Here is a 15,214-nt window from a genome sequence, read left to right on the forward strand (position 1 = left end):
ATATGTATAGAGTAACCGGACTAGGACTGGTAATGCGTATAGAGTAATGGTACTTGGACTGGTAATGTGTATAGAGTAACCGGACTAGGACTGGTAATATGTATAGAGTAACCGGACTAGGACTGGTAATGCGTATAGAGTAACCGGACTAGGACTGGTAATGCGTATAGAGTAACAGTACTTGGACTGGTAATGTGTATAGAGTAAAGGGACTTGGACTGGTAATGTGTATAGACTAACCGGACTTGGACTGGTAATATGTATAGAGTAACTGGACTTGGACTGGTAATGTGTATAGAGTAACCGGACTGGGACTGGTAATGTGTATAGAGTGACGGTACTTGGACTGGTAATGTGTATAGAGTAACCGGACTAGGACTGGTAATATGTATAGAGTAACCGGACTAGGACTGGTAATGCGTATAGAGTAATGGTACTTGGACTGGTAATGTGTATAGAGTAACCGGACTAGGACTGGTAATATGTATAGAGTAACCGGACTAGGACTGGTAATGCATATAGAGTAACCGGACTGGGACTGGTAATGCGTATAGAGTAACGGTACTTGGACTGGTAATGTGTATAGAGTAAAGGGACTTGGACTGGTAATGGGTATAAAGTAACCGGACTGGGACTGGTAATGTGTATAGAGTAACCGGACTGGGACTGGTAACGTGTATAGAGTAACCAGACTGGGACTGATAATGTGTATAGAGTAACCGGACTTGGACAGGTATAGAGTAACCGGACTGGGACTGGTAATGCGTATAGAGTAACCGGACTTGAACTGGTAATGTATATAGAGTAACCGTACTGGGACTGGTAATGCATGTCATGATTGGACGCCATTCTGATGCCAGAATGTGCATAACTGCAAATAATATTGTATTGATCAATCTCTGCAAATGCCCTGTGTGTGGTTATGTATAAATCCTGTGTGAAAAGGTCATAGGAGACTTGGGCCTGACGTGGCACTGCTCCCATGCTGATCTTATAGGGGGAGGTGTCATGATCCAGGCTATTTAAAGTAGGAATAGGCCTGTTAATAAGTAGTGTGATATCAATATAGATGATACCAGGATATCCGAGTGACGTATCAATGGATTTGATGCCAATGGATCTGGGTTATATCGAATTGGGTACCGCTGCCCGGTACGGAGATGGCCCCCACTCAGTATTGAGTGTTACTCCCAAAATGGCTGCCATCTCAGAGGAGACAGGTATTTTAAATGCTAGAGGAGGCGGCCGCCATTTTGGGAGGGACATTTTGAAAAGGTTGAAGAGGGCAGGCACGAACAGCGTCCCCCGCCAGGACTGCAGACCCATGGTGGCGGCTGGGGGGTTCCCCTGACAATGAGCAAAACCCCTGAAAACAAGCAGAACCCCTGAGAGCAGGTACTGTGGCATAGGACATTTTTATTATGTGGGCATAGTGTGGTGGCACCCAGGAGTCGTAGGGTAATTTGTGGGACAGCGGGGGGCTCAGATGAAAAACAGTCGGCATCTATGATTTTGGGTTGCAGTCTAGACCCCTGGGTTGGACTTAGTCACAATTGCACTATGCTTCTATTAAATTAACCTCTATATTGTGCATTTGCCAGATCTATAGAGGGTCTTACATTCCAGTGCCTGAAACATCACAGATCAATATTATTTCCCCTATAGTAAATATGAACCTGTTAGAAAGTCTGTTTGTCCATGGCCATGTGCAGCAGGGGTTAAGTCATACTTACCGACATCTGAAGTCACCTCTCCGGGAGATGCCCGGAGAGGAGAAGCAGGTGGGAGGCGACGAGGGCGGGGCTGAGATAATTATATCATTAAGTCCCGCCCACCCGCCCGGAAAAGCCCACAGTAGGTTAACATTTGCATAGGGGCGGAGCTAAATGACGCGATTAGCATATAATCGCGTCATTAGGCTCCGACCCCTCCATCAGTCCACGATTTTGCTCCGTCTTACTCCACATTCTGCCCATTTCACTAGGAAGTGGGCAGAATGCGGGAGGTGTGCCCACTCTTCCGGGGCTGCGGGGGACTACTCGAAAAACCGTGTTTCTCCCGCAGAATCCGGGAGAGTAGGTAAGTATGGGTTAAGTGCCCATTTCTGCTGGTTGTATCTTACATATATTATTTCTCCAGCAGGACAAGCTAGACTTGCAGCTGCACTAAATCTGACACCCGACTAGGGTGTGTAACAATTAACATGAGACAGAAACCATTCACAGGGCAAAAGGCAGTGACATGGGGTGGGGGGTGAGGATGGTTGAGCAGATAGGGTCAAGTCTGTGGACCTCGAGTGAAAGTGGAATTTGGTGGTAATGCCAGCAATAAAGGGAGATCATAATTACATACTGCATGCAGGTCCTGGGGGCTGTGAATAAGAGATGCTGCTGTCACCTTGCTGCGTGTGGGACGGAGTCTCACTGCAGTGCACTGTGCAGGCTGTGTCAGTTGTATCTCGGGCAGTGTGAGCCGAGGCTGTACCTTAGCTCCTAACGTAGTCAGTCTCCGTTTCCTGTGCTTCTTTCCCTCTCTGTAGCTGTGTGACCGCCCAGGGGGAGGGGGGGGGGGCGTGTGGCGTGAGGCTGGGAAGGCAGGCAGTCCGTCCTTTGTGTTAGGCGCTTACTCCCCTGCAATGGCAGTGCCGCATCCCACAACTCTGCAGTGGCCGGAAAGTATCAGAACACGCGTCATGCATGCGCACTCTGAATTCTTGACCGGGAAATTGGGAATCCGGGACTATTATTTAATTTTCCGGGGAGGCGGGGGGCTCCACGGTGAACCTGGGAGTCTCCCGCAGGATGCGGGAGGATAGGCAACTATGCCCCTCCCCCTTCCAGCACCTGATATATAATTACCTCCAGGTATGACTGAGCAGCTTCCAAACTGTTTGTCTGCTTGTGTGCAAGAGGCATTGAATGGGAGCAACATTTGGGAGGCATGCTGTTCCTTGTAGTGCCAATGGGAGATCCTGGGGGTGGCTCCCGGGTAAGTTAGCTCTCTGTCTGAAAGTGTTTTAGCAATAGCCTTTATCATGAGGCCTACTGTGACAAATTACATGGCCCTATGTGGGTACTGCTATCAAGTAGTGTTAGGACTGCTGTATCAGAGAAGCCTTGACGTGGCTCAGCAGCTAAACATGTGTTTGCAAACATTTGTGACTAATTCTCTGAATTTTATTACCAGACAGGTTCAGGGATGGTTGCAGGTAATTTTCAGTGTGCGGAAGAGAATTTAGGGGTGGGGACCCCCCCCCCCTGCCTCTTTGTCTGTTGTTTGTCTGTGACCCCCTCCCCCTTCCAGCACCTGATATATAATTACCTCCAGGTATGATTGAGCAGCTTCCAAATTGTTTGTCTGATAATATAATGTTGCTCAGAGTATGTGCACAGGAATATATATATATATATATATATACTAGGTGATTCATCGCCCCCCCTCAGTCGCTCTTCACACAGTCAGAAGGGACTACGCCCCTGCAAACTCTGTACATCCTTTGGCTGCCGAATATTTGTACGGTATGGACTATTACCTTTAAGCCTAATGTTGTTAGTGGTTACATATTTTACGGGAAAAGGGTGTGCGATGGTTAAGAGGGCGTAGGCCCTTGTGACAGCGTGAAGAGTGGATTAGGGAGGGGGTCCTGAGGGGCTGCGGGTGTTGTAGGGGCGGAGGTAGGTATTGTATATATGTAATACAGTGTCCTGCAGCGTCTCCCTAGGTGAGCGGGCACCAAGCAGGAGGCAATTAATTCAGTGGCGGCTGGACCGGTTGCCAGTGACAGTGCTGCCTGCCGCTATGTGTCCAATGGCTTGCGGCGGGGGTCGGGCCCTCGATGGAGCCATAAGCAATGGAGGGGGACGGGGTTGAGAAGGCACGTTAACGTGCTAGCGCGGGGATGAGGCCACTAACCTGGTGTGGCTCAGTGGCAGGTTTGACGGTGCGTATGGGCTGTCCCTCACGTTCTTTCGCAGGAGGCAGGCATTCCAGTGGAAGCTGGCTGCCAATCACAGCACGTCCTGGTGGCGTCTGGCCAATGGCGGGCGGAGTGTGCCGTGGGCTCGACGGAGGGAGACTCCACCAATGGTTTGCGGAGGGGGGGGCCCACATCGGAGTTTACACCAATGGCTGGCGAGGGGGGTGGCATATCAGAGTTTACACCAATGGCTGGTGAGGGGGGCGGAGCCGCGACGGAGGCGCCACTCTGATATAACCTGCAGTCAGTTATTGCTCACATATAGATTAGGGCAGATCTGCTATGGCTATCTCCTAATCTCCTATCTCCTATATATTAGCCCAGATCTGTGAGATCTATGGCTTGACTCCGCCCAGCTATGTGACTGCGCCCAGTGTTAGCAACTGAGGCACAAAGTCACAGATCTGGGCTAATATATAGGAGATATATACATAATTATATATTATTATTATTTTTTTTGGGGGGGGGTTGCCCTTGCCTATTTTGTTAGTCCTGTGACCCACAATTTCTGATGGCAGCCCCGGTGTTCAGCAGACCATACATGCACAGCAACACTGCGGAAGCACAAAACTAGTAAAGTGACCAATAAAGTAACGGGCAAGCAGCGGTTGCTGGGCAGTGGCGGCTTCAGAGGTGGGGCTGCAGTGTAGACCAAACTTCAAATAGGGGAGCCACACTGTTAATGGGGGATGGCAGAGAGTGAGAGGGGGATGGAAGAGGGTGACAGGGGAATGGAAGAGGGAGCAGTGGGTGGCAGAGGGTGGCTAGGGAGAGGCAGTGAGTGTTTAATTAATGAGTTTTTCCCAGTTCCCCTTCCCCGTCCTACACTGTGTGCTCCCCTCTTACCCCATCCACAGATACATCCCATAAAGTCTGCGCTCAGTGCTCCCCTCCTTCCCCCCTCATGCTCCCCTGCTGCTGCTGCTTCCTGGAACCCCCCTCCTGGTACCTGAAAATGACCCCCCATACTGCACTTATTGCGATCCAAACTGAATTAGGCCCATTGTCTGTATTTTTAAAGTGACAATCATTTACAAAGCAAAATCAACCTGGTTTTGCCGTGTAAATGATTGACACTTTAAAAATACGGGCAATCTTGGCCGAAATACCGGACCTCCGCAACTCGGACCTCATTACATTTCCCCTGTAGAATTTTGCTTTCTGCTGTTTAGGGAAGTTGGATAAATGGAGAAGAAAGAACCACAAAATATATCTGTGAACAAAACAATTACTTTAAACAGCCGCTCTTAAGCGGGGTACACACTGGGCGATAATGAAATGCTGGCGATGAATGACTATATTGTTCGATATTGTGATATAGTCTTCAACAATATAGCACGTACACACAGAACGTTATCGTTCAACGATAACGATCAGTGACATCACCGCCAGCATTCCCGCACATGCAGCACAGGCGGCCATTGAGCTTCATATCAGCTCAATATTGGTGTTCGCTGAACGACGTGCGGGAGCGCGCATCGGCCCTTATTTTGAGTTGTTCACTCGCTAGCTAGTTTTAGCAGCCGTGCAAATGCATAGTCGCCGCCCACGGGGGAATGTATTTTTGCTTTGCAGGAGTGCGAACGCATGTGCAGCAGAGCGCCTGCAAAGACATTTTTTGCAAAACAAGACCAGCCACTCCCCCATTTCCCCAGGCACGCCTGCATTTTTATCCGACACGCCTGCGTTTTTTCACTCACTCCCCGAAAACGGTCAGTTACCACCCAGAAGAACCCACTTCCTCTCAATCACTCTGCGGCCAGGAGTGCGACTGTAAAGCGTCGCTAGACCTTGTGTGAAACTGCATAGTCTTGTGTGAAAGTACGTTGCGTGTGCGCACTGCGCACTATACGCATCCGCAGAAATGCCGCTTTTTTTACCTAATCGCCGCGCTGCGATCGAAAGCAGCTAGCAAGAAACTCGGAATGTCCACCTCTGTGCGATGATTGCTGCGACGAGTGACGCGGTAATGACGTCAGATATCCGCCCTGCAAATGCCTGACCACGCCTACCTTTTCCCAAACACTCCCAGAAAACGGTCAGTTGACACCCTGAAACTCCCACTTCCTGTTAATCTTCTTGCGACCGCCAGTGCGACTCAGTGTCGCTACATCCTGTGCAAAGGCACGTCGGCCGTTGTACCCGTACGACGCGCGTGCGCATTGCGGTGCATATGCGGGCGCAGATCACCCCCATTTTGACATGATCGCTGCGCTGCGAAAATCCGTAGCGAGCGATCAACTCAGAATGACCCTCATTGTTCACCAATAATACAGTTATCGTTTATTTAAAAATACCTTTTTGGTTTTTTAGATAGATTTTATTTTCTGTGTGACAAGGTACTTTGGCCCTCATTCCGAGTTGATCGCTCGCAAGGCGAATTTAGCAGAGTTGCACACGCTAAGCCACCGCCTACTGGGAGTGAATCTTAGCATCTTAAAATTGCGAACGATGTATTCGCAATATTGCGATCACAAACTACTTAGCAGTTTCAGAGTAGCTCCACACTTACTCGGCATCTGCGATCAGTTCAGTGCTTGTCGTTCCTGGTTTGACGTCATAAACACACCCAGCGTTCGCTCAGACACTCCCCCGTTTCTCCGGCCACTCCTGCGTTTTTTCCAGAAACGGTAGCGTTTTCAACCACACGCCCATAAAACGCCGTGTTTCCGCCTAGTAACACCCATTTCCTGTCAATCACACTACGATCGCCGGAGCGAAGAAAAAGCCGTGAGTAAAAATACTATCTTCATAGCAAAGTTACTTGGCGCAGTCGCAGTGCGAACATTGCGCATGCGCACTAAGCGAAATTTCACTGCGATGCGATGAAAAATAACGAGCGAACGACTCGGAATGAGGGCCTTTATACGCAAATTATTATTATTATGATTATTATTATTATTATTATATTATAATAGTTTTGCTTTGTTTGTCTTCTGAAAAAATGTAAAAAAAGTCTAGTTTGTGTGGATGCTGCTGTAAGAATCTGACCCGCCTAATAAGTGCCAAAAAAAAAGGCTCAGCACGATGTTAGAACCCCATCAACAGTGAAAGGGTTAAGGGGTCTATTCATGAAGCAGTGAAAAGTGTGGAGAAGTGAGCCAGTGGAGAAGTTGCCCATGGCAACCAATCAGCATTGACGTAACATTTATAATTTGCATGCTTTAAAATTATACAGAGCAGCTGATTGGTTGCCATGGGCAACTTCTCCACTGGCTCACTTCTCCACACTTTTCACCAGGGTTGCCGACTTCTGGGCTGCTCTCTCCGGGAGAGAGCAGCCCGTCGGCTCAGCAGGGGGGCGGGCAGGGCCTGAGGTGACGTGTAGGGGGCGGACCAGAGGCGTAACGGGGCAGGACATAGGCGGGACAGGGCGTGGCTTCGGGACCGCTGTCATTTAAGCCACGCCCCCCGCTGTGTAATGCTGCGATTACCGGCATTATACAGCAGGGGGCGTGGTTACGATGACGCGATTCAACAAGAATCGCGTCATCACTAGAGATGAGCGGGTTCGGTTTCTCTGAATCCGAACCCGCCAGAACTTCATGTTTTTTTTCACGGGTCCGAGCGACTCGGATCTTCCCGCCTTGCTCGGTTAACCCGAGCGCGCCCGAACGTCATCATGACGCTGTCGGATTCTCGCGAGGCTCGGATTCTATCGCGAGACTCGGATTCTATATAAGGAGCCGCGCGTCGCCGCCATTTTCACACGTGCATTGAGATTGATAGGGAGAGGACGTGGCTGGCGTCCTCTCCGTTTAGACACTTGATTTACTAATTTTGGGGAGCATTAGGAGTACTCAGTAGTGTACAGTGCAGAGTTTTGCTGATAGTGACCAGTGACCACCACTTTTATTTATAATCCGTTCTCTGCCTGAAAAAAGCGATACACAGCACACAGTGACTCAGTCACATACCATATCTGTGTGCACTGCTCAGGCTCAGGCCAGTGTGCTGCATCATCTATTATCTATATATAATATTATATATCTGTCTGACTGCTCAGCTCACACAGCTTATAATTGTGGGGGAGACTGGGGAGCACTACTGCAGTGCCAGTTATAGGTTATAGCAGGAGCCAGGAGTACATAATATATTATATAGTGAGTGACCACCAGACACACAGTGCAGTTTATTTAATATATCCGTTCTCTGCCTGAAAAAAGCGATACACACAGTGACTCAGTCAGTCACATACCATATCTGTGTGCACTGCTCAGGCTCAGGCCAGTGTGCTGCATCATCTATATATATTATATATCTGTCTGACTGCTCAGCTCACACAGCTTATAATTGTGGGGGAGACTGGGGAGCACTACTGCAGTGCCAGTTATAGGTTATAGCAGGAGCCAGGAGTACATAATATTATATTAAAATTAAACAGTGCACACTTTTGCTGCAGGAGTGCCACTGCCAGTGTGACTAGTGACCAGTGACCTGACCACCAGTATATAATATTAGTAGTATACTATCTCTTTATCAACCAGTCTATATTAGCAGCAGACACAGTACAGTGCGGTAGTTCACGGCTGTGGCTACCTCTGTGTCGGCACTCGGCAGCCCGTCCATAATTGTATATACCACCTAACCGTGGTTTTTTTTTCTTTCTTTATACATACATACTAGTTACGAGTATACTATCTCTTTATCAACCTGTCTATATATTAGCAGCAGACACAGTACAGTGCGGTAGTTCACGGCTGTGGCTACCTCTGTGTCGGCACTCGGCAGCCCGTCCATAATTGTATATACCACCTAACCGTGGTTTTTTTTTCTTTCTTTATACATACATACTAGTTACGAGTATACTATCTCTTTATCAACCAGTCTATATATTAGCAGCAGACACAGTACAGTGCGGTAGTTCACGGCTGTGGCTACCTCTGTGTCGGCACTCGGCAGCCCGTCCATAATTGTATATACCACCTAACCGTGGTTTTTTTTTCTTTCTTTATACATACATACTAGTTACGAGTATACTATCTCTTTATCAACCAGTCTATATTAGCAGCAGACACAGTACAGTGCGGTAGTTCACGGCTGTGGCTACCTCTGTGTCGGCACTCGGCAGCCCGTCCATAATTGTATATACCACCTAACCGTGGTTTTTTTTTCTTTCTTTATACATACATACTAGTTACGAGTATACTATCTCTTTATCAACCAGTCTATATATTAGCAGCAGACACAGTACAGTGCGGTAGTTCACGGCTGTGGCTACCTCTGTGTCGGCACTCGGCAGCCCGTCCATAATTGTATATACCACCTAACCGTGGGTTTTTTTTCTTTCTTTATACATACATACTAGTTACGAGTATACTATCTCTTTATCAACCAGTCTATATATTAGCAGCAGACACAGTACAGTGCGGTAGTTCACGGCTGTGGCTACCTCTGTGTCGGCACTCGGCAGCCCGTCCATAATTGTATATACCACCTAACCGTGGTTTTTTTTTCTTTCTTTATACATACATACTAGTTACGAGTATACTATCTCTTTATCAACCAGTCTATATATTAGCAGCAGACACAGTACAGTGCGGTAGTTCACGGCTGTGGCTACCTCTGTGTCGGCACTCGGCAGCCCGTCCATAATTGTATATACCACCTAACCGTGGTTTTTTTTTCTTTCTTTATACATACATACTAGTTACGAGTATACTATCTCTTTATCAACCAGTCTATATATTAGCAGCAGACACAGTACAGTGCGGTAGTTCACGGCTGTGGCTACCTCTGTGTCGGCACTCGGCAGCCCGTCCATAATTGTATATACCACCTAACCGTGGGGTTTTTTTCTTTCTTTATACATACATACTAGTTACGAGTATACTATCTCTTTATCAACCAGTCTATATATTAGCAGCAGACACAGTACAGTGCGGTAGTTCACGGCTGTGGCTACCTCTGTGTCGGCACTCGGCAGCCCGTCCATAATTGTATATACCACCTAACCGTGGTTTTTTTTTCTTTCTTTATACATACATACTAGTTACGAGTATACTATCTCTTTATCAACCAGTCTATATATTAGCAGCAGACACAGTACAGTGCGGTAGTTCACGGCTGTGGCTACCTCTGTGTCGGCACTCGGCAGCCCGTCCATAATTGTATATACCACCTAACCGTGGTTTTTTTTTCTTTCTTTATACATACATACTAGTTACGAGTATACTATCTCTTTATCAACCAGTCTATATTAGCAGCAGACACAGTACAGTGCGGTAGTTCACGGCTGTGGCTACCTCTGTGTCGGCACTCGGCAGCCCGTCCATAATTGTATATACCACCTAACCGTGGTTTTTTTTTTCTTTCTTTATACATACATACTAGTTACGAGTATACTATCTCTTTATCAACCAGTCTATATATTAGCAGCAGACACAGTACAGTGCGGTAGTTCACGGCTGTGGCTACCTCTGTGTCGGCACTCGGCAGCCCGTCCATAATTGTATATACCACCTAACCGTGGTTTTTTTTTCTTTCTTTATACATACATACTAGTTACGAGTATACTATCTCTTTATCAACCAGTCTATATATTAGCAGCAGACACAGTACAGTGCGGTAGTTCACGGCTGTGGCTACCTCTGTGTCGGCACTCGGCAGCCCGTCCATAATTGTATACTAGTATCCAATCCATCCATCTCCATTGTTTACCTGAGGTGCCTTTTAGTTGTGCCTATTAAAATATGGAGAACAAAAATGTTGAGGTTCCAAAATTAGGGAAAGATCAAGATCCACTTCCACCTCGTGCTGAAGCTGCTGCCACTAGTCATGGCCGAGACGATGAAATGCCAGCAACGTCGTCTGCCAAGGCCGATGCCCAATGGCATAGTACAGAGCATGTCAAAACCAAAACACCAAATATCAGTAAAAAAAGGACTCCAAAACCTAAAATAAAATTGTCGGAGGAGAAGCGTAAACTTGCCAATATGCCATTTACCACACGGAGTGGCAAGGAACGGCTGAGGCCCTGGCCTATGTTCATGGCTAGTGGTTCAGCTTCACATGAGGATGGAAGCACTCAGCCTCTCGCTAGAAAACTGAAAAGACTCAAGCTGGCAAAAGGCAAAGCACCGCAAAGAACTGTGCGTTCTTTGAAATCCCAAATCCACAAGGAGAGTCCAATTGTGTCGGTTGCGATGCCTGACCTTCCCAACACTGGACGTGAAGAGCATGCGCCTTCCACCATTTGCACGCCCCCTGCAAGTGCTGGAAGGAGCACCCGCAGTCCAGTTCCTGATAGTCAGATTGAAGATGTCAGTGTTGAAGTACACCAGGATGAGGAGGATATGGGTGTTGCTGGCGCTGGGGAGGAAATTGACCAGGAGGATTCTGATGGTGAGGTGGTTTGTTTTAGTCAGGCACCCGGGGAGACACCTGTTGTCCGTGGGAGGAATATGGCCGTTGACATGCCAGGTGAAAATACCAAAAAAATCAGCTCTTCGGTGTGGAGGTATTTCACCAGAAATGCGGACAACAGGTGTCAAGCCGTGTGTTCCCTTTGTCAAGCTGTAATAAGTAGGGGTAAGGACGTTAACCACCTCGGAACATCCTCCCTTATACGTCACCTGCAGCGCATTCATAATAAGTCAGTGACAAGTTCAAAAACTTTGGGTGACAGCGGAAGCAGTCCACTGACCAGTAAATCCCTTCCTCTTGTAACCAAGCTCACGCAAACCACCCCACCAACTCCCTCAGTGTCAATTTCCTCCTTCCCCAGGAATGCCAATAGTCCTGCAGGCCATGTCACTGGCAATTCTGACGAGTCCTCTCCTGCCTGGGATTCCTCCAATGCATCCTTGCGTGTAACGCCTACTGCTGCTGGCGCTGCTGTTGTTGCCGCTGGGAGTCGATGGTCATCCCAGAGGGGAAGTCGTAAGCCCACTTGTACTACTTCCAGTAAGCAATTGACTGTTCAACAGTCCTTTGCGAGGAAGATGAAATATCACAGCAGTCATCCTACTGCAAAGCGGATAACTGAGGCCTTGGCATCCTGGGTGGTGAGAAACGTGGTTCCGGTATCCATCATTACTGCAGAGCCAACTAGAGACTTGTTGGAGGTACTGTGTCCCTGGTACCAAATACCATCTAGGTTCCATTTCTCTAGGCAGGCGATACCGAAAATGTACACAGACCTCAGAAAAAGAGTCACCAGTGTCCTAAAAAATGCAGCTGTACCCAATGTCCACTTAACCACGGACATGTGGACAAGTGGAGCAGGGCAGGGTCAGGACTATATGACTGTGACAGCCCACTGGGTAGATGTATTGCCTCCCGCAGCAAGAACAGCAGCGGCGGCACCAGTAGCAGCATCTCGCAAACGCCAACTCTTTCCTAGGCAGGCTACGCTTTGTATCACCGCTTTCCAGAATACGCACACAGCTGAAAACCTCTTACGGCAACTGAGGAAGATCATCGCGGAATGGCTTACCCCAATTGGACTCTCCTGTGGATTTGTGGCATCGGACAACGCCAGCAATATTGTGTGTGCATTAAATATGGGCAAATTCCAGCACGTCCCATGTTTTGCACATACCTTGAATTTGGTGGTGCAGAATTTTTAAAAAAACGACAGGGGCGTGCAAGAGATGCTGTCGGTGGCCAGAAAAATTGCGGGACACTTTCGGCGTACAGGCACCACGTACAGAAGACTGGAGCACCACCAAAAACTACTGAACCTGCCCTGCCATCATCTGAAGCAAGAAGTGGTAACGAGGTGGAATTCAACCCTCTATATGCTTCAGAGGTTGGAGGAGCAGCAAAAGGCCATTCAAGCCTATACAATTGAGCACGATATAGGAGGTGGAATGCACCTGTCTCAAGTGCAGTGGAGAATGATTTCAACGTTGTGCAAGGTTCTGATGCCCTTTGAACTTGCCACACGTGAAGTCAGTTCAGACACTGCCAGCCTGAGTCAGGTCATTCCCCTCATCAGGCTTTTGCAGAAGAAGCTGGAGGCATTGAAGAAGGAGCTAAAAGGGAGCGATTCCGCTAGGCATGTGGGACTTGTGGATGCAGCCCTTAATTCGCTTAACAAGGATTCACGGGTGGTCAATCTGTTGAAATCAGAGCACTACATTTTGGCCACCGTGCTCGATCCTAGATTTAAAGCCTACCTTGGATCTCTCTTTCCGGCAGACACAGGTCTGCTGGGGTTGAAAGACCTGCTGGTGACAAAATTGTCAAGTCAAGCGGAACGCGACCTGTCAACATCTCCTCCTTCACATTCTCCCGCAACTGGGGGTGCGAGGAAAAGGCTCAGAATTCCGAGCCCACCCGCTGGCGGTGATGCAGGGCAGTCTGGAGCGACTGCTGATGCTGACATCTGGTCCGGACTGAAGGACCTGACAACGATTACGGACATGTCGTCTACTGTCACTGCATATGATTCTCTCAACATTGATAGAATGGTGGAGGATTATATGAGTGACCGCATCCAAGTAGGCACGTCACACAGTCCGTACTTATACTGGCAGGAAAAAGAGGCAATTTGGAGGCCCTTGCACAAACTGGCTTTATTCTACCTAAGTTGCCCTCCCACAAGTGTGTACTCCGAAAGAGTGTTTAGTGCCGCCGCTCACCTTGTCAGCAATCGGCGTACGAGGTTACATCCAGAAAATGTGGAGAAGATGATGTTCATTAAAATGAATTATAATCAATTCCTCCGCGGAGACATTGACCAGCAGCAATTGCCTCCACAAAGTACACAGGGAGCTGAGATGGTGGATTCCAGTGGGGACGAATTGATAATCTGTGAGGAGGGGGATGTACACGGTGATATATCGGAGGGTGAAGATGAGGTGGACATCTTGCCTCTGTAGAGCCAGTTTGTGCAAGGAGAGATTAATTGCTTCTTTTTTTGGGGGGGTCCAAACCAACCCGTCATATCAGTCACAGTCGTGTGGCAGACCCTGTCACTGAAATGATGGGTTGGTTAAAGTGTGCATGTCCTGTTTTGTTTATACAACATAAGGGTGGGTGGGAGGGCCCAAGGACAATTCCATCTTGCACCTCTTTTTTCTTTTCTTTTTCTTTGCATCATGTGCTGATTGGGGAGGTTTTTTTTGGAAGGGACATCCTGCGTGACACTGCAGTGCCACTCCTAGATGGGCCCGGTGTTTGTGTCGGCCACTAGGGTCGCTAATCTTACTCACACAGTCAGCTACCTCATTGCGCCTCTTTTTTTCTTTGCGTCATGTGCTGTTTGGGGAGGGTTTTTTGGAAGGGACATCCTGCGTGACACTGCAGTGCCACTCCTAGATGGGCCCGGTGTTTGTGTCGGCCACTAGGCTCGCTAATCTTACTCACACAGCTACCTCATTGCGCCTCTTTTTTTCTTTGCGTCATGTGCTGTTTGGGGAGGGTTTTTTGGAAGGGACATCCTGCGTGACACTGCAGTGCCACTCCTAGATGGGCCCGGTGTTTGTGTCGGCCACTAGGGTCGCTAATCTTACTCACACAGCTACCTCATTGCGCCTCTTTTTTTCTTTGCGTCATGTGCTGTTTGGGGAGGGTTTTTTGGAAGGGACATCCTGCGTGACACTGCAGTGCCACTCCTAGATGGGCCCGGTGTTTGTGTCGGCCACTAGGGTCGCTAATCTTACTCACACAGCTACCTCATTGCGCCTCTTTTTTTCTTTGCGTCATGTGCTGTTTGGGGAGGGTTTTTTGGAAGGGCCATCCTGCGTGACACTGCAGTGCCACTCCTAGATGGGCCCGGTGTTTGTGTCGGCCACTAGGGTCGCTAATCTTACTCACACAGCTACCTCATTGCGCCTCTTTTTTTCTTTGCGTCATGTGCTGTTTGGGGAGGGTTTTTTGGAAGGGCCATCCTGCGTGACACTGCAGTGCCACTCCTAGATGGGCCCGGTGTTTGTGTCGGCCACTAGGGTCGCTAATCTTACTCACACAGCTACCTCATTGCGCCTCTTTTTTTCTTTGCGTCATGTGCTGTTTGGGGAGGGTTTTTTGGAAGGGCCATCCTGCGTGACACTGCAGTGCCACTCCTAGATGGGCCCGGTGTTTGTGTCGGCCACTAGGGTCGCTAATCTTACTCACACAGCTACCTCATTGCGCCTCTTTTTTTCTTTGCGTCATGTGCTGTTTGGGGAGGGTTTTTTGGAAGGGACATCCTGCGTGACACTGCAGTGCCACTCCTAGATGGGCCCGGTGTTTGTGTCGGCCACTAGGGTCGCTTATCTTACTCACACAGCGACCTCGGTGCAAATTTTA

Source organism: Pseudophryne corroboree, chromosome 10 (assembly GCF_028390025.1).
Source record: "Pseudophryne corroboree isolate aPseCor3 chromosome 10, aPseCor3.hap2, whole genome shotgun sequence".
Lineage (NCBI taxonomy): Eukaryota > Metazoa > Chordata > Amphibia > Anura > Myobatrachidae > Pseudophryne > Pseudophryne corroboree.